This window comes from Equus przewalskii, chromosome 14 (genome assembly GCF_037783145.1).
Source record: "Equus przewalskii isolate Varuska chromosome 14, EquPr2, whole genome shotgun sequence".
In the NCBI taxonomy this organism is placed as follows: domain Eukaryota; kingdom Metazoa; phylum Chordata; class Mammalia; order Perissodactyla; family Equidae; genus Equus; species Equus przewalskii.
Genome location: NC_091844.1, coordinates 33467375 through 33494546, shown reverse-complemented (window position 1 = coordinate 33494546; position 27172 = coordinate 33467375). Strand labels below are relative to the sequence as shown.

At 36.5% G+C, this 27172-nt stretch overlaps 1 protein-coding gene across 2 annotated transcripts in view; it reads right to left on the bottom strand.

The window, feature by feature from the left end:
* Positions 1–27172, bottom strand: part of PPP3R1 (protein phosphatase 3 regulatory subunit B, alpha) — a 66591-nt gene that overhangs the window by 34234 nt on the left and 5185 nt on the right. The gene's annotated exons all lie outside the window — the stretch shown is intronic.

Here is a 27172-nt window from a genome sequence, read left to right as displayed (position 1 = left end):
CAGGAAAGAGGAAGTTAAACCCCCTTTACTCACAGACGACATGATTGCGTATATACACAAATCCTAAAAAACTACAAAAAAGCTATCAGAACTAATAAATGAATGAAACAAGGTCAGAGGATACAAGGTTAATATACAAAAATCAGATGTATGCCTATATTCTGGCAACAACTGAAAAATGAAATTAAGAAAACACTTCCATTTAGAAAATCATCAAAAATACAAATACTTAGTGATAAAGTTAATAAAATATGCAAGGACTGCAAAATGAGGACTATGAAACACAGCTGAGAGATGTTAAACACACTCAAAAAAAAAGAGTTATATTACGTTCATAGATCAGAAGACTCATTAAGATGACAATTCTCCACATACTGATCTACAGATAGAAAAGAATCCCAATCAAAATCCCAGTGAAATATTTTATGTAAGTCAGTCAATAAACTGATGCTAAAATTTATATGGAAATGCAACAGACCTAAGTAGCCAAACAATTTGAAAAAGAAGAACAATGTTGAAGTACTTATACAATCTCACTTAAGATAGTCATCAATAGAGTGATATTGCTGTTAGAATAGACATAAGAATCAATGGAACAAAAATAGAATGAAAGAAATACACACACATACACAAAGTCAAGTGATTTTTGACAAAGGTGTTCTGTTCAGGTAACTCAATGGGGAAAAATCTTTGCAACAAATGATCCTAAAACAAATGGATATCAATATGCAAAAAAAAAGAGAAAAGATTTGAATAGACATTTTACAACAAAAAACATACACACAGCAAGTAAGCACATGAAGAGATGTTTCACATCATTAGACATTAGAGGAATGCAAATTAAAACTATGAGATACCACTATACATGTAACTAGTATATAGATGGCTACAATTTAAAAACTGACATTCCAAGTGTTGCTGAAAATGTGGAACAAATGGTTGGGTGCTGGGCAGAATTCTAGGACAGCCCTCCAAAACCCCAGCCCTTGGTATACAACATCTTCTCCCAGTTGTTCCAACACTAATCTATGTACCGCTGCACAGAGATTTTGTATTTGTAATTAAGGTTCCCAATCAGTTGACCTCAGGATAAGATTATTCAGGTGGGTGTGAATAATCATAAGAGCCTTTTAAAAGCAGAGAGGAGAAGTCAGAGATTCAAAGAATGAGAAGAATTCAGCACGAGGGAGATGGAGTAGGCCACACGCCACTGAATGCAGGCAGCCTCAAGGAGCTGAGAGTGGCCTCTAGGTGACGGTGAGCAAGCAGAGACCACAATCCTAAAACAGCAATGAACTGAGTTCTGCCAAAAACCTAAATGAACTTGGAAACAGAATCTTACCCCGAATCTCCAGACAAGAAGTCAGTCTGGCTGACACCTGATTTCAGCCTTTGATACCCTAAAGAGACCCTGTGCTGAACTCCTGACCCACAGAACTATGAAATAATAAACAGGTGCTGCTTTAAGCCACTAAGTTTATGGTAATTCGTTAGAGAGCAATAGAAAACTAACACCCAGACATACGGCATATGTGGCTAAAAGATGTGGAGCATCTGAAATTTTTATACATTGCTGGTGGGAACTCAAAATGGTACAGCCATTTTGGAAAACAGTTTCGGTAGACTCTTAACATTAAGTTTAACATAATATTCAGAAATGAAAAACTGTCTACACAAAGATTTGTATACATATGTCCACAGAAGCTTTATTGTTAATAGGCCAAACAAGAAACAATCTAAATGTTTATCCACTGTCCAATGGATAAACAAACTGTGGTGTATCCAAACAACGGAGTGCTACTCAGGATCAAACAGGAAAAGACTACTGATACACACAACAACATACATGAATCTCAAAAGCAATATGCTAAAACAAAGAAGCCGGATACACAAGGTTACATGCTGCATGATTCCATTTACTTAATTTATTTATTTATTTATTTTTTAAAGATTGGCACCTGAGCTAACATCTGTTGCCAATCATCATTTTTATTTTTTCTTTCTCCCTAAAGCCCCTCAGTACATAGTTGCTCATTCTAGTTGTAGGTCCTTCTGGTTGTGCTATGTGGGACACCGCCACAGCATGGCCTGATGAGTGATGCCAGGTCCACACCCAGGATCTGAACTGGTGAAACCCTGGGCCACTGAAGTGGAGCACATGAACTTAACCACTTGGCCACGGGGCTGGACCCCATAATTCCATTTATACATGCCAGAAAAGGCCAACTATAGTTCTTGAAAGATCAGGGGTCGCTGGAGTGAAGGGAGAATGCTAAGGTTACCAGGTAACATTTTACAGTGACAGCAATGTTCTACACCTTGATTTTGGTGGTGTTTACAAAACTATATATGTTTGTCAAAACACATTAACTGTACACTTAAAACTGGTTAGTTTTATTATATGTAAGTTTTACCTCAACAAAGTTGATTTTTAAAACTTAGTCACAAAGGAGTCCCAAGTATAATGGAATTGCTTCAAAACATAGATTTAAGTTTCTAGTTAAGAAAGCTAACAATCCATCGTTTTCTTTAAAATAGTAAGTTTCATACTATTATTTAAAATCTAAAAACTGTATGAATTTTTATTTTTATAAGATACATAGGCATTTCAAGGTAGCAAATTACTTGTTTTTCAGATTAATCTTGCAGTATCATGAAAAACCAGAAACTACCTAGTTTAACAGTAATCTTAACCTTTATAATTCTTTCATCCTTTACTTAGTCTCCTCAGATTTTAAACTCCACGAAGGCAGCAAGTGTCTCACTATCTTTTGATACCCCTTGCCAGATTTAACACTGTCCTAAATTTATTCAAGGAAGAATTATATAGGTACATGTAAAAATATAGATAAGAAACTTGGTTTAAGTGGCATTTTAAGTGTGAATGTACTAAAGAACATAAAGATTAAGGACATATTAGGAGAGACAATAAATTCTTAAAAGCCTAGTTATTAAAAAACTTTAGGGGCCGGCCCCATGGCCGAGTTGTTGAGTTCATACACTCCACTTCGGTGACCCAGGGTTTCATCAGTTCAGATCCTGGGCATGGACCTGGCACCGCTCATCAGGCCATTCTGAGGCAGTGTCCCACATAGCAGAACCAAAAGGGCTTACAACTAGAATATACAACCATCTACTGGGGGGCTTTGGGGAGAAGGAGGAGGAAGGGGAAAAAAAAAAAAAAAAGATTGGCAACAGTTATTAGCTCAGGTGACAATCTTTAAAAAGAAAAGAAAAACCTTTAGATTTTCGCTTTCCTTGATGCTGAATAATGAGTATTTTATTGACTTTTCATAACGAGTGTCTATTAAATTTGGATCTACGCACACTTTAAGTATTACTCAGTACTCTAATACTGAGTAATATTTATAGTTCGCAAGAAGAGCTTATAACCAAATAAGACCATGTTGTCACCTCTTAAAGTCTACCAGAAAAAGATAAATGTCTAAATATTCTGACAGCATGCCCTTTGAAAATATTCTAAACTTTACAGTATGCATCCACAAAATTATTTTTATTCTCTCACATCTTGACATTTTAAGATCAAAGTAACTAAACAAAATGAGATAAAAGAGATCCAAAAGTATTTTTGTCATTTCTTTGCCAGAAAACTTCTTTAGAAAATATTTTCCTATTCCTACTGATTTAATGTGTACCAAAATTGATAATCGTAAATTTTTAAAACAATACTGAATAATATGGACTTGAAGAAAAAGAATCAATCCAAATGTCTTTATCTGCTGAAAGACAAAGCTTGCCAACTTCCAACAGTTGATGATAATTATGATAATGACATCAATTTTTTTCTAGAGTAAAAATCACTGACCATCTTAATCACTGTTCTATAACAGACAGTCCTCATTCCTAGAAGTACAAAACAAGGTGTGAAACTGTGCATAGGTGAACATGGGGAAAAGGAAGTGAAAAGAACAAAGGACAGAAGCAAGAGACAAAAATCGTTACTATGAGTAGACTGCCAGGGACAAGTCTGTCTCTATCAAGCTGAGAGTCCACAAGTACCCGTCCCTCTAGGCAGTGTCTTCTCCGTGGAGGAAATAAGAAAGTTAGGCCAGATTAGTTCAAGGGGTCCTCCTAGCTGTGTTAAATTTTTTGACTGCTAATGAAGATGGTGGACATACTTAAATACAGGACAGAGAAAGGGAGGGAGGACGAAAGGGAAAGCAAACACAGGAGGTCAAGAAACTTCTTAAAGTATCCTGTTGCTCCAAGAGACAAAAAGTTTCCCACATAGAGTATGCTTAACTTTTTATTATTTGCTTTTGTAGGCCAGTTCAACAGTCATATAAGAAAGGAAAACGCAATAAATCTCAGAAGTACAAGTTGTTAGCAATATAAATCAAACATGACCTTAGTTAATAGCAACAAATCTGGCACCAGGGATTTTGTGAACACTCTGTAAAACTTAGTTATGATGCCATCACATGGCAGGAATATTCATTAAGACAGTATACCACTGTTAAACAGGGACTCGTTTTCCAATAGAAGTCAATAACATAACATATCTGTACTTGTCAAATGATTTTAGGAGGAAAAAAACACTAAACATTTCCAGCCTGATAAATGCCAAAATTACACTCTATAGCTTGCTTGAATTCATCTAGCAAATGTTTGAAGGTACGTATGTTAACTATTTTAAAGATCCTACTGTATAATGGGACCTGGAATAATCATATCTATTATTCAACTTCACAATTTAAAACTTATCTCATATTAAATAATACCTAACCCAACCAATCCTATTTTTCTTTACTACCCAATATAAACCAGGATGTTTGTATGTTTATCTCATATCCTGCAATCTTCCTGAATTCATTTATTAGTTATAGCTTTTTCTGTAGATTTCTCGGGATTTTCTATGTAGACAATCATGTCACCTGCAAATAGGGCCAGTTTCTCTTTCTTTCCAAGCTATTACCTTTTATATTCTTTTCTTGCCTTATTGCACTGGTTAGAACTTTCAGCACTATATTGAAAGAGTGGTGAGAGCAGATATTTCTGCCTTGTTACTGATCTTATGGGGAGAGTATTCAGTCTTTGCCATAAGTACATTGTTAGGTGTAGGTTTTTATAGATGTTCCTTATCCAAATGACTTAGTTCCCCTTCTGTATTATTTTCTTTTAAATCATGAATGAGTCCTGAATTTCATCAAAAGCTTTTTTTACATCAACTGATGTGATCATGTGATATTTCTTCTTTAGTATGTGAATACGGTGGATTATTTATATTGAGTTTCAAGTAGTGAACCAGCCCTGCATCCCTGTAATGAACCATAGTTGGTCATGGTATACAATTTTTAATACATATTGCTTAATTCTATTTGCTTATATTTTGTTAAGGATTTTTATCTACACTGATATGGGTTACTGATCTATAGTTTTATTGTATTGTCTTTTTTTGATTTTGGTATCAAGGCAATGAACCTATTCAAATTTTCTCACATTGGATGAGATGTGGTAGTTTGCATTTGTTCAAGGAATTGGTCCATTACATCAAAGTTGTCAAATTTACGTGTATAGAGTTGTTCATAGTATTCCCTTATTACCTTTTACATGTCTGCAGGGTCTATGGTCTATTTCACTCCTGATCCTGATAATTTGTTTCTGCTTTTACTCCTCTCAGTCTTGCTAGAGGTTTAACTTATTGATCTTTTTGAAAAATCAGCTCCTTACTTCATTGATTTTGTCTATTGTTTTTGTTTTCAATTTCAGTGATTTCTGCTTTTATCTTTATTTCCTTCCTTCTCTTTGCTTCAGGTAGATTTTGCTTTTTTTTTTTAGGCTCTTGAAATGTGAACTCAACATTATTAGACATTTTTTTCCTTTTCTAAAGTGTACATTTAATGCTACAAATTTCCCTCTCAACACTGCTTTAGCTATGTCCCACAAATTTCAATAGGTTGTATTCTTATTTTCATTCAGCTCAAAGTATTTTTATTTCCCTTGAGACTTCCTCTTTGACCCATGGGTTATTTAGATGTGTGCTCTTTACTTTTCAAGTGTTCAGAGATTTTCCAGTTATCTTTCTTTGACTTCAGGTTTATTGCATTGTAGTCAGAGAACACATTTTGTATGATTTCAATTCTTTTAAATTTGTTGAGGTTTGTTTTTATGGCCCAGGATATAGCCTATCTTGCTATGTGTTCTGTAGAAGAGGCAGTATATTCCAGACTTGTTTGGTGGAGTGCCCTATAAAAGTCAACTAGATACTATTGGTTGATTGTGTTGTTACGTGCTTCTATAGCCTTGTTGATTTTCTGCTTAGTTGTTCCATCACTCGTTGAGAAACAGGTGTTTAAGTCTCTAACTACAATTTTGAATTTGTTGTTTCTCCATTCAGTTCTATCAATTTTTGCTTCATAAATTTTGCAGCTTTACTGTTGCATGCAAACACATTTAAGACTTCTATGTCTTCTTGATGGACTTATCCTTTCATCATCGTATAATGGCCATTTACTGTCTCTGATAATTTTCTTTGCCCTGAAATCTACTTTATCTGATTATCAATATAGTCATTCCTGCTTTCTTAGGATTAATGTTTGCATAATATATCTCTTCTTCCTGCCTTTTACTTTCAATTTGTCTATATCATTATGTTTGAAGGAAGTTTCTTGTAGACATTATAGAGTTGGTCATGTTTTTAATCCTCTGCAAATATCTGTATTTTAACTGGTATATTTAGAAAATTTATATTTAATGTTATTATGGGTATGTGGATTCATGGATTTTATTTCAAGGAGTTATAATCTTTTATCATCATCATCTAATGATGGCTTAAATTGTCCCACATTTGGCCAGTGGGAGTCCTTCCCCTCCAGGCTGCCTCCCGCATCCTTTTAGAACATCCCCATCATTCTCTGGGTCCTCCTTACCTTCTGTGTTCCAAACATACATTGTACTTTCCCTACTCCAGTCCTGAAATCAGCTATTTCCCTGAGGAGCCCGTAGTTCCTTTTAATGGAGAATGGTTAATGGTATCATTTGATGAAGAAAAGTTCTTAATTTTAATGTTGTCTCATTTATTCATCTCTTATTTTACACTATGATTAATTCCTAACACACCTGATTACTCTTTCACTGAGCTGTTTGAATGAAACTCTTACATGAATTTTTCTGTTTATATTGCTTTATTAATATTCTAAAGTATTTTCCTACCTGTAAAGAAGGCAAGAGCCTACTATTCATATCCTTTTACAGAAGATTAGTGAGGTGGAGAGAGTGAAACAGCCACCCATATCCAATGCAATATGCTAGGCATGATCAAAGCATAGACACTGCTATTCTCAGGTCCCCAAACAAACAATTTTGAAATTGTAGTGGTCTATAGACATCCAAGTAGACCTATCCAGCAAGTGTAGAACCTGGGCTCAGGGAAAAGATTATGATTAAAGATGCAATTTCGGAAATTATCAGCATAGAGATAGCAGACTTCCCCACTCAAGGGACAGCTCATAAAAATTGGAAAATGAAATAAAAAATAGTAGGAATACTAACATTTAAAGAATTGGAAGAAGAGAAATTCACCACAAACAAAGCAAATGATTAAATACAAGAAGGGAATCACAAGGATATGGTTCTGTTCTAATAGTTTAATACTCTCTTAGGACTTTACCATAATCTATATTATTATATAATGTTTTCTTATACTATAATAAAACATATATATTATTTTGGTTCTATAATGGTTCATACTCTAATACAGTTCTAGAAAATATTTAAGTAAAAAGTTTAAGTAGGAAGGAGTTACGAGTCACAAAGTGGACAAACAGTAATTACTCCCAACTCCCATTTTTTGGGGTAGGTTCAGACTTTATATAAGTCATTATTATTAAAGGCAAGGTATAACTTTAATTTGATCGATAACAACTCTAAGTTACAAAGATTGCTATACTAAGAGTAATTACCAACACCAGCCCTACAAAACTATCTTTAAAATTACCTTAAGGGGTGAAACTGTTTAAATGATCTGCCTGTTTACTAAAACATACAATTCTAAATTCTTCCTTATTTAATGAACACACAAAGATGCACGACACCATTCTGGGTCTCTCTCTCAGATAAAAATATTTTCTGAGTGGTCACACAACTACTGGGGCTGTGGAATGCATTAAGATTCTATCTTAACTAAGACCTAAATTAAACACAAAGAGTTGTTGTTTCCAAATATGGAATCAGTTTCCCATTATGATTACCTTACTACACTGCAAGCTCCATGACAGCAAAGCACTGTTTTCACCAAGACCAATGTAAAGAAGCTTAGCACCCCCTGCTTCTAGGGGTTTTATGATTTTAGGTCTCAAAGTAACTTTGATTACTTAGTTAAGGTCTGCCAAATTCGTCCATTATACAGTTACATTTTCCCCCTTGTATTTAATAAGCATCTTGTGGGAAGTTATTTTTAGACTATGTAAATATACAAGTTATTCCTCAAACTTCACCCACTCATTTTGACATCCATTGATGATTCTTGTCTGAGTCAACTATATTATGACTCCTGGGACAGTCATCCTCTAAGATGACCCCCACCTCCAGGTATTCACAGCCTTGTATAACCCCCTTCCCTTGTGTAACTTGCTTTTAACCAACTGACTATGACAATATTCAGAGCATATCACTTCTGTAGTTAGGTTACAAAAGATTGTGACATATATTTTAACGACAGTCTCTTTCTATAACTTTCTCAGCTTGCCTGCTTTAAAGAAGCTCACACAGCAAGAAACTGAGGGTGGCCCCCAGCCAACAACCCACAAGGAACCAAATGCTGCCAACAACCAATGCGTGAATGTGGAAATGGATCCTTCCCCAATCAAACCTTCAGATGAGACCAAAGACCCCAGGTTGATACTTTGATTTCAGCCATCTGAGACACCATGAAGCAGAGAACTCAGCCAAGCCCACACAAACTGTGAAATAATTAACGTGCATTATTTTAAGCAAGTAGACTTTGAAGTAATTTATTACAGAGCAAGAGCTAAGTGATATAATTGCCATATGGCAGTTTCCTAATGCCATCATTCTTTCAACATTTATTACTTAGCTTTCTCCTGTAGGGAAAGGCTTTCTTTTCCCCTCCATTTCTATACACATTTATCTATTTGTTTTTTTCCCCTACAGTTACCCTTCAGTGCCTGATACACAGAAAGTAATACATATTTTTGAATTATCACTGAAATACGCTTTTGTAAATCTTCATTAAGTAATTTTTTTGCTATTTCTTTGGAAAAATGTATTGAGACCCAAACAACTAGTATATGAATTTTAAACATAATCCATTTGCCAATTAATTTTCCTCTTTATACCAGACTCAGTTTTTCCAGGAATGAGGCTCCCAACATTCAAGCAAACTGTCAAAAGAATGAGTATTTGTCCAAAAAGGTAAGAAAGATATCTTACAAAGCGCTTACTTAATACACTGTAAGCTGTTAATAAAAACAAGGATTTATGAATAAGATTTCATTCCCAAAGATATAAGGAACCTCTCAAATAACAACAGACACATGACAAAAGCTTTATTAAATCAGAAATCTTTTTGAAAGTCTACATTTGCAAAAACAAAAAAACTACTGGCTCAGGGCTGGCCTGATGGCACAGTGGTTAAGTTCGCACATTCTGCATCAACAGCCCAGGGTTTGCCGGTTCAGATCCCACGTGCAGACATGGCACCACTTTACAAGCCATGCTGTGGCAGGTGTCCCACATATAAAGTAGAGGAAGATGGGCACAGATGTTAGCTCAGGGCCAGTCCTCCTCAGCAAAAAGAGGAGGATTGGCAGCAGATGTTAGCTCAGGGCTAATCTTCCTCAAAAAAAAAAAAACAAAAACCACTGGCTCTTTTCATCTGGTTTTAATCTAACAATGAAACTACTTTTCTTCAAATTAAGACAATTCTTTACATAAGGTCCTAAAATCCTTCAGACACTTCAGATGTACTAATTTAAATTTCATTAACTACTTTAGTTCAAATTAAACATGCAATACAATAAATGTTGTTACTTTGTCAAGTTCTAATGGACTTTTTTAAAGGTAAAAACTGATGGATCTAGACAGGAATCTTTAAAAATTAGCTTTGTGTAGGGCCGGCTCAGTGGTGTAGTAATTAAGGTCATGCTCTCTACTGTAGCAGCTCAGGGTTCATGGGTTCGGATCCTGGGTCCAGACCTACACACTGCTCATCAAGCCATGCTGTAGCAGTGTCCCACATACAAAATAGAGGAAGACTGGCACGGATGCTAACTCAGGGCCAATCTTATTCACCAAAAAAAAAGCTTTGTGAATATAAACATGGATTGGAAAAAAGGACAGTTTACTGAATACAAAGAAACTGAAATAACATTCATGTGCTGGGCACTATGTTAGAGATTTTACAAACATTTTCTCATTTATTCTCCAAACGATCTTCTGGGTGTCAAGGTTAAGCAGCTTGCACAAGGTCGCACAGCTGGTAGTGGTAGAAATCAAATTTTAACTCAAGCTAATAAAATTCCCATAGTATTCTTACTAACATATCATAAGGCCACACCTTTTCTGTATTACACAAAAGAAGCCGTTAAGTTATTGAAGCCCTTTTTTCCTCATCTTAGAACACTTAAATTCAAGTGGCTTGTCAATGCCGACTCACACTGGCATAGTAACTTAAAATGTGTTATTCATATATCTAACACAGCAGTCACAATCATAGAAACATGACAACAAGAGGGTGTGAGATAGGTGGAGACAGCTGAGAGGAGAAGTAAAGGGATGGAAAATATAAGACACTATTATATGGAAATTGTCCAACAACAACTTGTAAGGAGCAATACTAATTTGGTACTATATTTAATTTAAAAACACATATAAGCCCAAAACAAAACAGAAAACTCTAGGGACACAGCATTTTCAATAATTATAACTGAGAAAATAATCTCAAAACAGAAGATCTACAGTCCCAGCAGTGAACTGTTCTGGATGATGGTAAGAGACTACCTTGACTATGGCCACAGGAAACAGCCAAAGTAGAAGTTAGTACAATGGAGATCGAGCAACACTACAGCAAGGATGCACACAAAGACTTACAGCGACGGCAGAAACTACGGGGAAAATGTGACACAGGCACCCTAATTCTGAAGGAAAACCTGGAGTAGAAAGATGTTCGATGACAGCAATGAGAAGAAATAAAGGAAGGTAGAGTCAGACAGAAGGAAATGACTTTGCAGGAGAATTCCGAAGCAATAATCTACTAGGGGTCAGCAAACTATGGCCCCAGGCCAAATAAGGCCTACACCTCACGGGTTGTTTTTTTTTTAGTGATATCTTTTTTTAATTGAGATATAACTGACACATAACATTATATTAGTTTCAGGTATACAATAAAATGACTCAGTATTTGTATATATTGCAATATGATCACCACAAGAAGCCTAGTTAACACCCATCACCATCCAGTTAAAAAAAACTTTTTTGTGATGAGAACTTTTACAATCTACTCTCTTAGCAACTTTCAAATAAGCAATACAGTATTATTAACTACAGTCACCATGCTGTACGTTACATCCCGTGACTTATTTTCTAACTGGAAATTTGACCTTTTAACCACCTTCACCTACTTCACGCCCCCCCCCCCCCACCTCCCACGTCTGGCAACCACCCATCTATTCTCTGTACTTATGGGATCAGTTTTGCGGTTTTTTGGCTTTTTTTTTTTTAAGATTCCACACATAAGTGAGATCATACAGTATTTGTCTTTCTCTGTCTGACTTATTTCACTTAGCGTAATACCCTCAAGGTCCATCCGCATTGTTGCAGACAGCAAGATTTCCTCCTTTTTTATGGCTGAATAACATTCCATTATCTGCAGACACATACACACACATTTTCTTTATCCATCCACTGATGGACACAGGTTGTTTCCATGTCTTGGCAACCGTAAATAATGCTATAATGACCACACGGGTGCATCTATCTTCTTGAGTTAGTGTTTTCATCTCCTTTGAATACTCAGAAACCGAACTGCTGGATCATATAGTAGTAGTTCTAATTTTTTGAGGAACCTCCCATACTGTTGTCTATAGTGCCTGTACCAATTTACATCTCCACCAACAGTGCACAAGGATTTTCTTTTCTCTACATCCTCACCAACACTTACTATTTCTTGTCTTTCTGCTAATAGCCATTCTACAAACACGTGTGAGGTGATATTTCATTGTGGTTTTCATTTGCATTTCCCTGATGATTAGTGATGGTGAGCACCTTTCCATGTACCTGCTGTCTTCTTTGGAAAAATGTCTATTCAGATTCTCTGCTCATTTTTTAATTGGATTTTTGTTGTTATTGAGTTGTATGAGTTCTTTATGTATTTTGGATATTAAACCCTTATCAGATATATGATTTGAATATATTTTCTCCCATTCAGTAGGTTTCCTTTTCATTTTGTTGATGTTTCCCTTTGCTGTGCAGAAGCTTTTAGTCTGATGTAGTCCCATTTGTTTGTTTTTGCTTGTGTTGCCTTTGTTTTTAGTGTCAAATCAAAAAAATCATCACCAAGACCAATATCAAGGAGCTTACAGCCTCTGTTTTCTTCTAGGAGTTTTACAGTTTCAGGTCTTACACTCAAGTCTTTAATCCATCTTTGAGTTGATTTTTGTGTATGGTGTAGGACAGTGGTCCAGATTTCCCAACACTACTCAAGAGACTGCCCTCTCTCCATTGTATAGTCTTGGTTCCTTTGTCGTAAATTAATTGACCATATGTGTATGGACTTATTTCTGGGCTCTCTATTCTGTTCCATTGACCTATGTGTCTGTTTTTATGCCAATACCATACTGTTTTGTTTACTGTAGCTTTGTAAGGGTTTTTCTTAATAATAGCTTTATTAAGATATAATTCACGTACCATACAATCCATCCATCTGAAGTGTACAATTCAGTGGTCTTTAGTCCTTTCACAGAGTTGTGCAGCCATTACCACAATCAAATTTAGAGCATTTTCATCACCCCGAAAAGAAAGCCCATATCCTTTGGCAGTCACTCCCCATCTCCCTGCCTCACCCCACCTCTAGACAACCCCTAATCTACCTTCTGTCTCTACATATGAATCTATTCTAGATATTACATATAAATGAAATCACACAGTATGTGTTCCTTTCTAACTGGCTTCTTAGCAGAATATTTTCATCCATGTAGTAGCAAGAATTAATACTTTATTTTTTTTACTGCCAAATAATATTTCATGTTATGGATATACTACATTTTATTTATCCATGTTCATCAGTTAATGGACATTTAGACTGCTCCCATTTTTTGGCTATTATGAATAATGTTGTTATGAACATTCATGTATAAGTTTTTTACTTCATATATTGTGGGTATATACTTTGGAATAGAATACTAGGTTATATGGTAACTCTCCGTTTAACACTTTGAGGTACCGTTTTCTAAAGCAGCTACAGCACTTACATTCCCACCAACAGTGTTATGAAGGTTCCAATTTCTCCACATCATCACTACCACTTACCTGGTCTTTTTGATTACAGCCATGCTACTGGGTGTCAAGTGGTACCTGACTGTGGGTCTGATTTGCATTTTCCTAATGACTAATAATGTCAGAGCATCTTTTCATGTGCTTATTGGACATTTGTTTATCTTCTCTAGAGAAATGTCTACTCAGATTCTTTGCCCATCTTTTTTAGTTGTCTTTTTACTGTTGAATTTTAAGAATTCCTCATATATTCTGGGTAGAAGTCTTACCAGATCTATGATTTGCAAAAATTTTCTCTCATTCTGTGGGTTGTCTTTTCATTTTCTTGATGTCCTTTAAAGCATAAAAGTTGTTAATTTAATGATATTCAATTTATCTTTTTTCTTTTGTTGTCTGTGCTTTCAGAAACAATTCATCACCTGTGTTTGTAAATTAAGTTTTATTGGAACATAGCCATGCTCATTTGTTTAGGTATTATCTATAGCTGCTTCACACTACAATGGCTGAATAGTTGCAAAAGACTGTATGGCCCACAAAGCTTAAAACATTTACTGCCTGGCCTTTTACAGAAAAAGTTTTCCAACTCCTGATCAAACACAATGCCAACAACTCCCACCCACCCTTAATTTAAAATGAACAGCCTGCCTTCACCTGTAGGGGCTGCAAAGCACATGATATCCTTTAGAAGGAAGGAGAATTTTGGTTATGCTAACTAGGTACAGAAAATATTTTTGTGAAGAGGCTGACAACATGGGGTGATAGGGAAAAAGTACAGTATAACATCAGGAGCCAGATATAATTTTCACTGCCTACAATACAATCAGTAATCTGTGACTTTTGTTCAGAGCACCAAATAAAATATTGATGAGGTTGTTTTCACCATTAAAGGTCTAGCCTCTGGTTGTGGAAGGTAAGCTAAGGCCAGTTGATAAGAACTTTAACTGCCTTGGAGGAAGAGGGTCAAAAGGTATGAACTTCCAATTATAAGATAAATTAAGTACTAGAGATGTAACGTACAACATGACGACTACAGTTAACTCTGCCGCAGGATATGTAGGAAAGTTGTTAAAAGAGTAAATCCTAAGAATTCTTATCACAAGGAGAATTTTTTTTTCTTTTTTTCTTTCTTTTCTTTGTATTGTATCTATATGAGATGATGGGTGTTAGCTGAACCTATGTGGTCATCATCTCACAATATATGTAAATCAAACCATCATGCTATACGCCTTAAACTTATACTGATGTATGTCAATTATCTCTCAATAAAACTAGAAGGAAAAAAAAAAAAAACTGCCAGAGCAAGGAATTTGGTCTTTTTCTGGTATGCACGAAACAGGCAGATACAATGGGACCTAAGAAAAAAAACCTGCTATGAGACTTGCAATAAAATTTTTCCTCTCTAATAAAAAGAAGACACTTGAGGAAGTGCTCCCTGCTCCTCCTCAGCCAGATTATTGGTACCTGAAACCATGGCGGCCCTCTCCTGACATGTAGGGCTTTAAAGCAAACCAGACCTATGCTCTTAATGAAACTGATGAACTAGGGAACCACCCTGTAACTCTCTGGCTCTGGCTCCTCATTTTGTGAAATAATATATTCCTTATTATTTAGGCTACTTTTAGTGGGATGGGTATTCTGTTACTTGTAGCCCAAAACAAATCTAACTGATACATTTCCTACTTTGTTTATAAGCACATGACTGGACAGAGAGCTGCAGAGAAATTAGAATGAAGTGATTATTAAACCTGTACCTGCCAAGAATGCTACATACTAGTTTTTAGTAATTTGATTTTCAAAAATTTAAAAAGCATTTTGCACTTTATCAAGCATTTTAGGTAACTACCTTACCCAATACCCACAAGAACTCTGAATCAGGCAGTGTTGTGGCCATTTTACAGATATATACTTAAAAAGAAAAAAATTCAGAGTACTCCAATACTGGCCTTCCAAATCTATATCCCATGCTTATTCTACATCATCATATCATGTCTCATAGTTATCAAACAAAATTAATTGAAAGCAATAATTAACAACAAAATAATTACAGTATTCTTGCAGCACTTAAATGATTGCTTGACATTCTACAATTCTATTTGATGAGTAATGTGAGTAGAACGGATAATAAAATGTCCAAATTGCTGCTACATGTTAAGTTCCAACTGGGCAAGTGGAGCGACCAGAAGAACTCTAACACATTCTAACGACTACTTAAACGCACACTATAGCATATTATAATTTTTCCCTCCACGCACCTGACTCAATCTATGCCATGAAGTCTTTGGAGCATTGTGTTTTTTTCTTTCATCTTTGTCCCTAACACTGTGTTTGATATATGTAGTAGGTGAACATAAATCTTTGCTAAATTAAGAAATCAGAGATTCAGAGTTGTAGTCTCACTCGATCAGCTGTTCTACAATATATTTAGAAAAAACTGTTAAGATAAATCACCTTAAACAAACAAAACTAAACATTAGTTATAAATTTTGAGTTTCCTTTAATTATGAAAAAGTTTACTATTTAACACATGAAAATAACACTCATATATAACTGACACTTTTCAGATACGTAAAAAGAATCTTGAAGCATAAAAGAAGTCCTGTAACTTTTAGAATCAACAGCAGTTTCCTTCCAGTAGCTTTCCCATTGTGCCTAACTCATTTCTGCTTTCTAACTGTTTATTCACAGGACTTTCAAAGACCTCTCTAGCCCTAGATGACAAATATAACTTAACTGAGTGGTACCTCTGCGGGCTTCCTAAGCCCGAAGGACAAGCGGCTACTTAACCATCCACCTTTTACATTTACATTCCATGGGAGAAACTACAGTGGGAACTGGCTTCACAAAGAAGAAAAAAAATGCATCCCTTGCTCTAGAGGAGCCTACAGCTTAGGAGGGGAGACAATTAAACGCAATGAAATATGGGAGGTACTATAATCAAAGTTACTTACAAACGACCATTAACTGCCTGGGAGAATTGAGGAATTTTTCACAGAATGCCACTGGAACAGGATCTTATGTTTGCTAGACAGAGAAAGGCGAAGGACATTGCAGATGGAAGAAAAGGCACATACAGAGGGACCAATAAGTGAAAAAGGATGAGGCATCTGAGAACCAAGTAGTCTGACTTGGTTACAGAATAAGGATGGCTAGAAATAAGGATCAGAACACAGGTGCCATACAAAAAACTTATATTTTTAATTCTAGAAGATGCAGCAATGACTTTTAAATAAAGCAGTGACACTAGATTTCCTTTTTAGAAGAAAAACTCTGGTGGCAATACAGAAGACAGAATGAAGGAAGAAACTGGACGCAAAAAGAGCAAAGCATTACGTAGGCTATGGAAATAGTCCACGTGAGCAATAAATCTAACTGTGACAACGCCAGTGGCAAAGGGGATGAAGAAGAAGCTGATTCAAGAGGCACCTGGGAGATCTAAAGGAGAGAGCACATTTGCTATAACATGGTACTTATGTTCCTGAAAACACTTCATATTCTTAAAACTACACATTAAAAACAATATGAGTTAAGGAAAATAGTTGGAAGCAGACACTCAAAACCTATGCAACGCTGTAACCAGAGTACTAACAAAATCAACAAAAATCCTAACAAGCATATTAACATAAAGATGTGCTAAATAACTAATAAGTATGAGACTTTTTAAAGGTACAGATGAAAAAGAAAAAAGTGTAAGGGGTAACTGAAGCTAAGTTACAGAAACAAAGGAAAAATGCACACATACTTAGAGGAATTGTGCAATAAACTCTTCCAACACAGACAAATGGCCCCACTGAGCCAAGAGGAAGAATGTAGGCTATAAGGATAGTATGCAGTGCTGTATTCTTCAGTAGCTCACTGCTTTCAGCTGTGTTAGCAGATTTTGGGTTCAGCTGCCATGACCTGATGGCACAAAGCATTAATATGCTGCAATGTTATGAACATTTTCCTCTTTACCAATAGTATGTGAGCCAGACTGGAATGCCTTGAAAGTAAGCAAGTGAGCCTCCCACGCTTACACCAGGTTAGACTGTGTTCCTACATTATAGTCTTAGTAGAGACTGCTACTGATGATTGCTTAAGACTTAGGTAGTAGTACAGGGGTGGAAAAGGTATACCAGGTTTCCAGATAGGAGTGAATGTACAGACATGTTTCCATTAAGGAATAATGAAGCATGAATAGGGAAACAATAATGAATATGGTTTTAGTTATGTTGAGTTTGAAGTGTCTTACGGACATCCCTATTTAGATAAATATCCAGTAAGCAGTTAGATCCATGGATTGGAGCAGAAGATGATGACGTGGGCTGAAAATATGAATCATTAGTACATAGGATATGACAAAACTTTGAAAATAAACAAGAATTCATGCATTCACTCAATTCACTCATTCAACAAATATTTACTGAATTCCTATAATATATAAGGCCCTATGCTGGCAGCAGGAGTATATAAGAGTGAAGAACGAGACAGCCATCATGCCCACTCTCATGGAGCTAACAATAAATCATGGGGAGACAGAAAGCAACCAAACACCTATAGAACTAATCAATGAAGTATGTACAAACAAGACGTAAAAGGCACTACTAAAAGGAATATGACCTGAGCTGGTGTAGGGGTGGGAGGCTCAGTCACTTACTCGAGGGAATTTTGAGGTATTCCAAACATAGCTTATGCAAAAGGCTCTGAGGGAAGAATAAACAGATGGAAGAATAAATATAGCATACAATACTGAATAAAATGTAACGCTAGAGTATAGAGACAAAGCAAGAAGACGGTGGAAGCTGAAGTAAAGAACAGGTAGAACCTATGGAGTCTAGGGGCAGTCTTAAGGATTTTAGTCTCTATAATACATGGGATTTTAAATAGAAAAGTGATATAATCATATCTAAGAGGGCCTTGGAGCAAACCCAGATGAGAGGCTAGCATACAAAAATTAAAAATGATCAGAAAGGTAGAACAGCAACTAGCAGAAAATATCATAGAAGCCAAAAGAAGAGAGAATTTCAAGAGTTCCCATCAAGGTCCAACATTACAGAGAAGTCAAGTAAGAATGAAGAAGCAGATACATTTAATGAGTACCTACTGGATTTCCAGACACTCTGTATTGTTGCCACAATCTTAGGAGCTATTATTCTCATTTTACACATGAACTAAATAAGGTCTAGAGAGTTTATGGTATTTGTTCAAGGTCACTTAGCTAATAAATCGCAGAACCAGAATTTAAATTCAGATGTTTCCAACTCCAAATCTCATACTGGTAATTAGAAGATTACTGCCAACCTAATAAGTTTCAGTAAAATGCAGATACATAATCATTCTTCTGCACGGATGGACATGTTTTATATCTGTGCTTACGCAGTAACCATGAGCCACAAGTAGCTACTGAGCACTTGTACTGTAGCTATTGTGACTGAAGAACTGAATTTATACAGCCACATGTAGCTAGTGGTTACTGAACTGGATATCACAGATCTAGACTGCAGTAGATTGAAAAACAAGAAAAAGAGCAAACAGAGATAAGAGCCAAGAAGTTTCATAGTAATGGTAAAGACAGAGTGACAGCCAGACAGAAGGGCAGAGCTGAAGTATACCTATGTTCATAAACTCACTATTTACTTAGAAAGATTATCATGAGTTAGTTTATAATTCATGCATCTCTACTTGTTAGGAAAATAGCTGCAACATAAACACACATAAAATCACAGGTTTCTCTTATTACCTATTAGCACTTGTTTTTGCTGACATTCCAATTTTTATTAAAGACGGCCTTAGAAGCAAGCAATACAAAAGAATGCCAGCTTATTGCATCCCTATAGCAGGAGACTGCTTGTAGCATAACACTCAGGAGGATATGAAAAGGATGAAAATCATTCCTGAAATTAGAGAGATTAAGGATAAATAAAGTGCTAATAGAAAGCTCTAATATGGGCAATGGTCAAGGTTGGACCCTTTTTGTAGGTTGCTATGCTTCACTCTCTTGTAGGTTTTCAAAACGCATGCCTAGTTCTAACAAACAGATAAAAATGAATACTCTGTACTCTTTAGAAAAGACAAGAGACCTGCCTAGAGCACAGATGAATTTAATAATGCTACCAGAAAAACAAGTCAAAGTGACATCTCATTTACAGAAATGTTTTTGGGATAGCAATAGGGCTACGAACATGGCCTTCCTGATGACAGTCCTAAGAAAGGGCTTTAATTAAGAAAACAAAACACTCTGAGGAAGGAACCTACGAAGAACCTATGACTTACTGAATTCAGCGCTAAATTTTAAAGGATTTCCTAGAGAAACCTTTGAATATTTTAGATATTTTTATAGTACAAGACCATAGAAACCAAAGACAAACCCAGAAACATCTATTAGTCACATGTCATTTCAAAATTTTATTCCTGCACTAGATCTATACATCAGCTATAATTATACTGTCAACTCACGACCATCAAGAGGGTATGGGAGTCCAAGGAGAAAATTCAGAAAGGGAGAGTGTGTATGCAGGCTGTTGCAGACAAGGTTTACTTGGAAGAGTAAAAATGAGGAAGAAATTTTCATCTGACAAGCTTGAAATAAAATAGATACTTTATCCACTACACTTTGGAGGTCATTTTCTGTTTTGACTTAAGAAACTGTTATCTATGCAGTTAATGCTTCATAAGGTGATAAGCAGAAAAAATAAACACAAAAAATGTTCTGGTAAAATATTATTTTCCCTAAGAGTAATTTCATAAGAACACTGTCACAGTTCAGACCCTTGTTAAAGCACCAACCTCAATCATTATGAAATCACTACCCGATCAGAAAAATTATGCTGAATTGTTTTTGACTCAACATTTACATTTGAAATAGTTAAAAACCTTGTAATAAAACTGATTGTAATGAGGAAACTAGAGTATTGTATCATTACAACCTTTTGAAGTCTGACTTCTGTAATCTTTTTAATTAATAATAACTAAATTATAAAAAAACTAATAAATCCATACACTGGCATAGGTGAAAGAGAGAAAGAGAGAGAGAGAGAAAAAGAGAGAAAAAAAGAAAGAGAAGGAAAAAAGAAACCAACAAAAAACTCCCTCAGAAGAATATACAAGAAACTCAACAGTGATCAATACAAGGGGAAAGGGAGGCCAGGAAAGATTTACCTTCCATTTTATACTTTTCAGTATGGTTTAAATTTTTAAGCAAATGTACTAACAGTGTCTTCAGAACTTTAAAAAATTTTTAAGAATATCAATCTACAACTAGATGTTCCCCTTACATAAAATCTGAACTCAAAAATGGTTCCTTTTAGATCTATGCAACTTGATCAGAAGTAACTAAAGATGGACAAAGTATTAAGCTCTACTCTTGTTAAAACTCCTGTTTGCTAGATTCATTTCCTAGGTCACTGATTCCTGTTGCTCTCTCCTGGGTCCACCTACTATTTAACAATATTTACTTAATACCCTGTTAACTGCCTGTCAAATCCCCCAAAATTGATAGTATAATCCTTTTCCAGACTCCTCACCATTAATCTCACCCCGTTTGCCTCAGCCTCAATCTCAATTTCAGCAGATGATCTTGCCTCAAACTATCTCGAGTTACTGAGATGATTTAGGCCATCTGGTATGAACTCCATTATTAACACATATCTCTTGCCATGGCCTACTCTCCTCACCCTGATTTTTTTTCTCTCTCTCTTTTGATGTCTCTCCTTTCCTTTTATCGCTCCTCTTTCTACCACTTCTAGGCCTCATTCCACGCATCATCTTTCTTACAGCTCCCTCTCCCGGCTTCCCTGCTGATTCTAAAGAATACTGGCATCTTCTATCCTAAAAACAACTTATGCCAACTGTAAACCACTGAAGCCAACTTTTGTTTGTCCTTTTTTTCATAAATGTCTCAAAAAAGGAATGGACACTCTTCTCTCCACTGTCTCATCAGCAATTACTCCTTTATTCTATTTATTCATTCACACATTCCTTCTCCAAACACTACTTAATATCTATTATATACTAAGTATCTGGAATATAACAATTAAAAGACACAGATAAGGCCTCTGCATTTTCAGAGTTTACATTCTCTTCCAATCTTATTTTCATTACCTAGGACTTAAGTGAAGTTATTGTCTTCAAGATTATGACCTCTGTAACAGTTTTCATTTTTCTCTCCTTGCCTCTGTTAACAGATGAGAAAAATCTCTTGTCTAAGGAGAGTCATATTCCCTCCCACCTCCTTGGAGACCTCAAACTATTGAGGTCTTTTCCCTTTGAATCTTCAACCACACCCCCTCTTTCCCTGTTTGTTCCCTTAACCCCAAAATAAATTCTTCCTCAAACTAAATTCTCTTGCTTTCATCTTCTCTCCTTCTAGTTAAAGCTTTAAGGAACTCAATGTGTGACCACCCATTTATTTCTCAACTCACTGCATCCTGGCTTTCCTTGCTACCAGTACAAAATGGGGTTTTTCTGTATTGTTACCAAAGTCACCAGAATGCTCCTGATCCCACCAAAAGACACTCCCTTTTTTTTTTTTAAGATTGGCACCTGAGCTAACAACTGTTGCCAATCTTTTTTTTTTCCTGCTTTTTCTCCCTAAATCCTCCCAGTACACAGTCATATATTTTAGTTGTAGGTCCTTCTGGTTGTGCCATGCGGGACACCACCTCAATGTGGCCTGAAGAGCACTGTCATGTCCACGCCCAGCATCCAAACCAGCAAAACCCTGGGCCGCCACAGCAGAGCGCGCGAACTTAACCACTCGGCCACGGGGCCAGCCCCCAAAAGACACTTTTAATTTCTTCTTTTTCCTGATCTCCTTCAAATCTGACATGGCTCTGCTAATTTTCCAGCTATCTCTCTGGCTATTTACTCTCAGACAGTCTTCACAGGTTCCTCATCCTCCACCTGCCTCTTAAATGCAGTGTTCTTGAGGGTTTACCCTCTTCTCATTTTATAAATTTCTTTCTCTACAGGATTTCATACAGTTTCACAGCTTCAACTATTACCTAATACAAATACAGACAATGCTCAAATCTTTAATCCAAGTCCAGATTTCTCTTCTGAGCTCCAGATATAGATGGCCAATTATCTGTTGGCCATATACACCTAGTTGACCCATGACTCCTTTAAATTCAACATGTCCAAAATAGAAATCATCATTACTCTCTCAAATCTCCTTCTCCTACATCTCCTAGGCAGAGAATGTGCACTTCTAACAAGGTCCCAGATAATGCTGATGCTGCTGATTCAAGATCCCTGTTTTGAGAATCACTGCTCAAACATATGTTGCCTCTTCCTACCTTCAGGTTATCCAGTTCCTTCTGCTATCTCCCAGGCCATGATAGCTATACAGCAAGCACTGTCAATATTTCACAGCACTACACCTTACTGAACTTAGAATCTTGCAAAATAGCATCTCAAATAGTAATTATCAAATGATATGAGAAAACTAGAGATGAAACAACAGTCATCCCAGCAAAGTGGAAGTTTCTTGAGGACGATGTAGCATTTCCCATGTAACCTAGAACTGAATCTTACCCAAGTAGGTGGTCAATAAACGTTTGCTGAATGGATGACTCTATCCTCTATCCAGTCACCCAAGCCAGAAGCCACAGCAGGATTCGCCCTTTTTCTTCCCCATAATCCAACAGTCACCAAGTCCTATGTTCTACCTCCAAAATGTGTCTCATAATTGGCCCCTCCTCTCCATCTGCACTGTAACTACATTCTTTCAGGTCCTGACTTCTCACATGAATTCCTGTGATAATTTCTTAATTACCATGCCTCGATTCATCTATCCTATTTTATTATCCACACAGCCATCAGTTCATCTGATCTCTCTAAAAAAGTAAATGAGACAATGTCATTCTCCTGGCTAAAAATAATAGCTTCCCAACTGGCTTTAGGAAAAAAATGTTAATTCCTTCGTATGATATGCAAACTCCTCCATGATCTTGCCTCAATCTACCTGACCACCTTCTCTCTCCCTTCCACCCAAACCCCCTACCCTCCAGCCATGCCGAACTGGCTTGCATATCTCATGCCTCTATGGCTTTAAACATAAAGCTCTCTATCTGGAGTGCCTTTCCCACCGGCTAAATACTCATTCTTTTAAGACTCAGCTCAGACCCCATCTCTTCCAGGAAGCTTTCTTTGAGTGACATTCATCTCCCTGCCCCATCCCCACTCCAGTTTGGATTAAGCCTCTCCCCTGCCATGTGCTCTTACAATACCTTACGTTTAGTCTGTTAATACCACACATTACACTGCAAAATACTCCACTTAAGCTCCTTGGAAATTACAATTTTGTCTTATGTTTGTATAGACAGTGCTAGGTATATTAGCAAATGCTCAACTAAAATTTATGTACATTCCTTGCTATTCTCTAATCAGTGACTCTCAAAATGTGGCATATATCAGAATTACCTGGAAGACTTATAAAATCTAGACCGCTTGGCCCCATCCTCAGTTTTGGATTCAGCTGGTTCAGGGTGAAATCTAACAAGTTCCCAGGAGATGCTGATGCTGCTGGTTCCGGAACCACATTTTGAGTATCAGTGCTCCAAATACATGTTGTCTCTTCCTATCTCCAGGCTTTACAGAGTCTTTCTTTTCTTTTTTCCAGGAAGATTAGCCCTGAGTTAGTATCTGCCAGGAATCCTCCTCTTTTTTGCTGAGGAAGACTGGCCCTGAGCTAACATCCGTGCCCATCTTCCTCTACTTTATATGTGGGATGCCTGCCACAGCATGGCTTGTCAAGCAGTGCGTAGGTCCACGCCAGGATCCGAACCCGGGGCCACAGAAGCGGAACATGCGAACTTAACCACTGCATCACCAGGCTGGCCCCTAAAGAGTCTTTTCCTAGCTGTCTCCAACTCTGCCTAATGCAATCCTAATCATCTTTCTAGACTCAGCCCAACTGTCACCACCTTCACAAAACTTTTCCGAATCCCAGGTGAAACTCATCTTGCTCTTCCCTCAATTTCTATTGAGCTTCATGTATGTTATTCATACGATAACTCACGCTAACTTTTTTCACACCTACTGGCATTTGTCTTATGTTCTCTACTTTAAAGGAAGGTAGGAAATCTTAATCATTTCAATTTCCTCCACAAACAAGCACAGTAACCAGTGAACAGCAGACAAAAATCTACAAGTATTTGCTGATATGAATGAATCCCTGTTGCTTGCCCTGACTCTGGGCCCACAGTCTGTCTGACTCGCTTAATCCTCCTGGCCCAAGTTGACTTCCTTATACTGCCCTGTTCTTGCCTTACTACCTATGACAGATGCCTGATCCTCCCACACTTGTCTGTCCCTCTCGTTGCTGACTGACCCTTAGTCAGCTTCTTTATCTTGTATTGTGATCCTTTTCAATTTTCTCATCTGCTGTGGGACACAATGAATGGAGAAATTTTCTCCTCATGACTGATATGAATTTTAATTCTGCTGGCCACAAGACAGGTTGTTTGCTTTTTTTTTTTTAACGTAGCTTTTCTTTGCCACAGAACCTGAACTACATCATGTTGTGTACCACTTTAAGTGCAGTTACTGTAGATAGCAATAAATGTGTTTTAAGTTCTATTTACAGATCATGGAGATAATTTTAATAAAAAGTTTAAAAACATAAAGACATAAAAACGTCATTTACAAAATTTATGGTTGCCCTAAGAAACAAAATCTAAAACAACGGCTAATTACTTATGCCCTATGTTCAAACATGCATCCAGAACAAAATCCATATTACCTATTAAAACAAAAACAGCTATAAAAAGCCTGATCAACTTTCCAAATTATACTAAGCACACACTAAAAACTAATTCTGTTATATGAAATGCTAAGTTTCTAAAAATGCCCCTACAAAATTTACCCCTTCAAAAACTACTCAGAGACTTTTCAATCACACCATCCTAAACCTCTTATTCTTATTTTATTCTTTTTCCATTCCTCTGCATGTCAGTAACACTGACATCCTCTATCTAAAACTATATATGCTTACATAGAAAAAAAATTGTGAAGATAGCTGCTATTTATTTAATCATAGATAATTGACCATTAATGATTTGGGGAAAATTCCTAGGAGCTCAGTACTCAGATTTTTATATACATATACGTAATCTTTATCCCACCTAGAGGCTCAACAGTTTAAAACTCAAATAAAGGTGAAGGGAGAGAAAGACTTAACTCTCAGGGAAAAAAGAAGTAAACTACTTTTAAGGTAGCAACTAAAATTATCTGTCAGAAAAATTCTTGATAGGTTCAATCCAATCAGCCTTTTGCTTTCCTCTTACTTGAATTCATCAGGAATAGTTACAAATTAAAATCCGCTGACAAAAATGTAAACATAAACATGTTCAGGATACTCAGTAAGAGTTATAATCAAGATTTTCCAAAGAGAGTCAAAATTTTCAGAATTGTATGCTCAACTAACTAGCGAAACGAACCAGGTCACTCCAAAGCCCACTTTATTTGAGTTACTCAGTATTCTATATGGCAGAGTTCAGCTACAGCTATGATCTTGATACTTTCAAACCAGTGCTATATTCAGCAGACCAAAATAATCCTAAAGTTGGGAAGCCACTGTCACGACAAATTATGTAGGTCTTGAAATGGTATTGAGAGGATGGTAGAAAAAAGAGCTAAGAGTGAATTAAAAAATAAAAGGAAACTAGAAAGAAAAGGGAGACAATGACTTGGACAAAAGCAATATCGTATGGTAAACTTTAAAATATTTTTAAAAGATAAGGAAACACTGAGTACCAGGAAGATAAATTTAAGAGCTAAAAGAGGATTTCCCAAATTCAGTCTGTTGGTCAAAAAAACAGAGGGGTAGCTGGGGCGATGAACCACAAGGAAAAAAACTATTTGGAAACCAGATCTTTCTGCTTAATATATCAACAATATATCTTAATTTATCAATAACAGATCATTGTTCCTCAAAACGCATTGTTTATAAATGCAGCAAAAACACTGCCTGCATGGTCAAAGATCTTCAGATAAAATACACACAGTAAGGAAGTTGTATTAAAGCACTAAAGGGCACTTCATAACTACAAAAGGCCAGGCCAACAAAAAGACTGTACTATGAATGGCTCTGATCTAAGCTGTTTTCTGTAATAGTCCGGAAAAGCCTACACTTTGCGACTCTGGGGGCCAAAGTCATCACTGAGCTGCTTCCCAAGTTGGCAGGGAAAAAACTTCCTCGACATCTCAAAATCACTAATCATTTAAGTCTGCTCCTAATCTGGATTTTAAGTACACTAATAAGTGCCCTTAATCATTTGTCCTGTATTTTAAATAAAAGCTGATTTGCTTGAATATTCTAATTTCACTTTCTTCCCTTCACAATCACACCAAATTGACTTTAAGTTGCAATCGGCAGAATTTCTCTCTTCCCTAATCCACCTCTCTATTTTGAAATACTTAAATTCTACATACACGGTGAAATACAATACAATGAAAAGGTGCAAGGAATTACCCAACGTCAAACAACCCGTCTAAAAATCTTCTGACAACTGTTCAATGACTTTTACAAAACGCCTAACAACCAAATCACATGTTCGAATCCCTCCTAAATAGACAAGAGCACTGCGAACTTTACTATGTACCCAATTCTTAATTACGAAGGGGAGACTGCACCGGCTGCCCGGAGCCAGAACCGGTAAGGTAACAGGCTAAAAGGGCGTCGTTGATTTCTTGGCTGCAGTGACAGAGGCGGGAGACACACCCC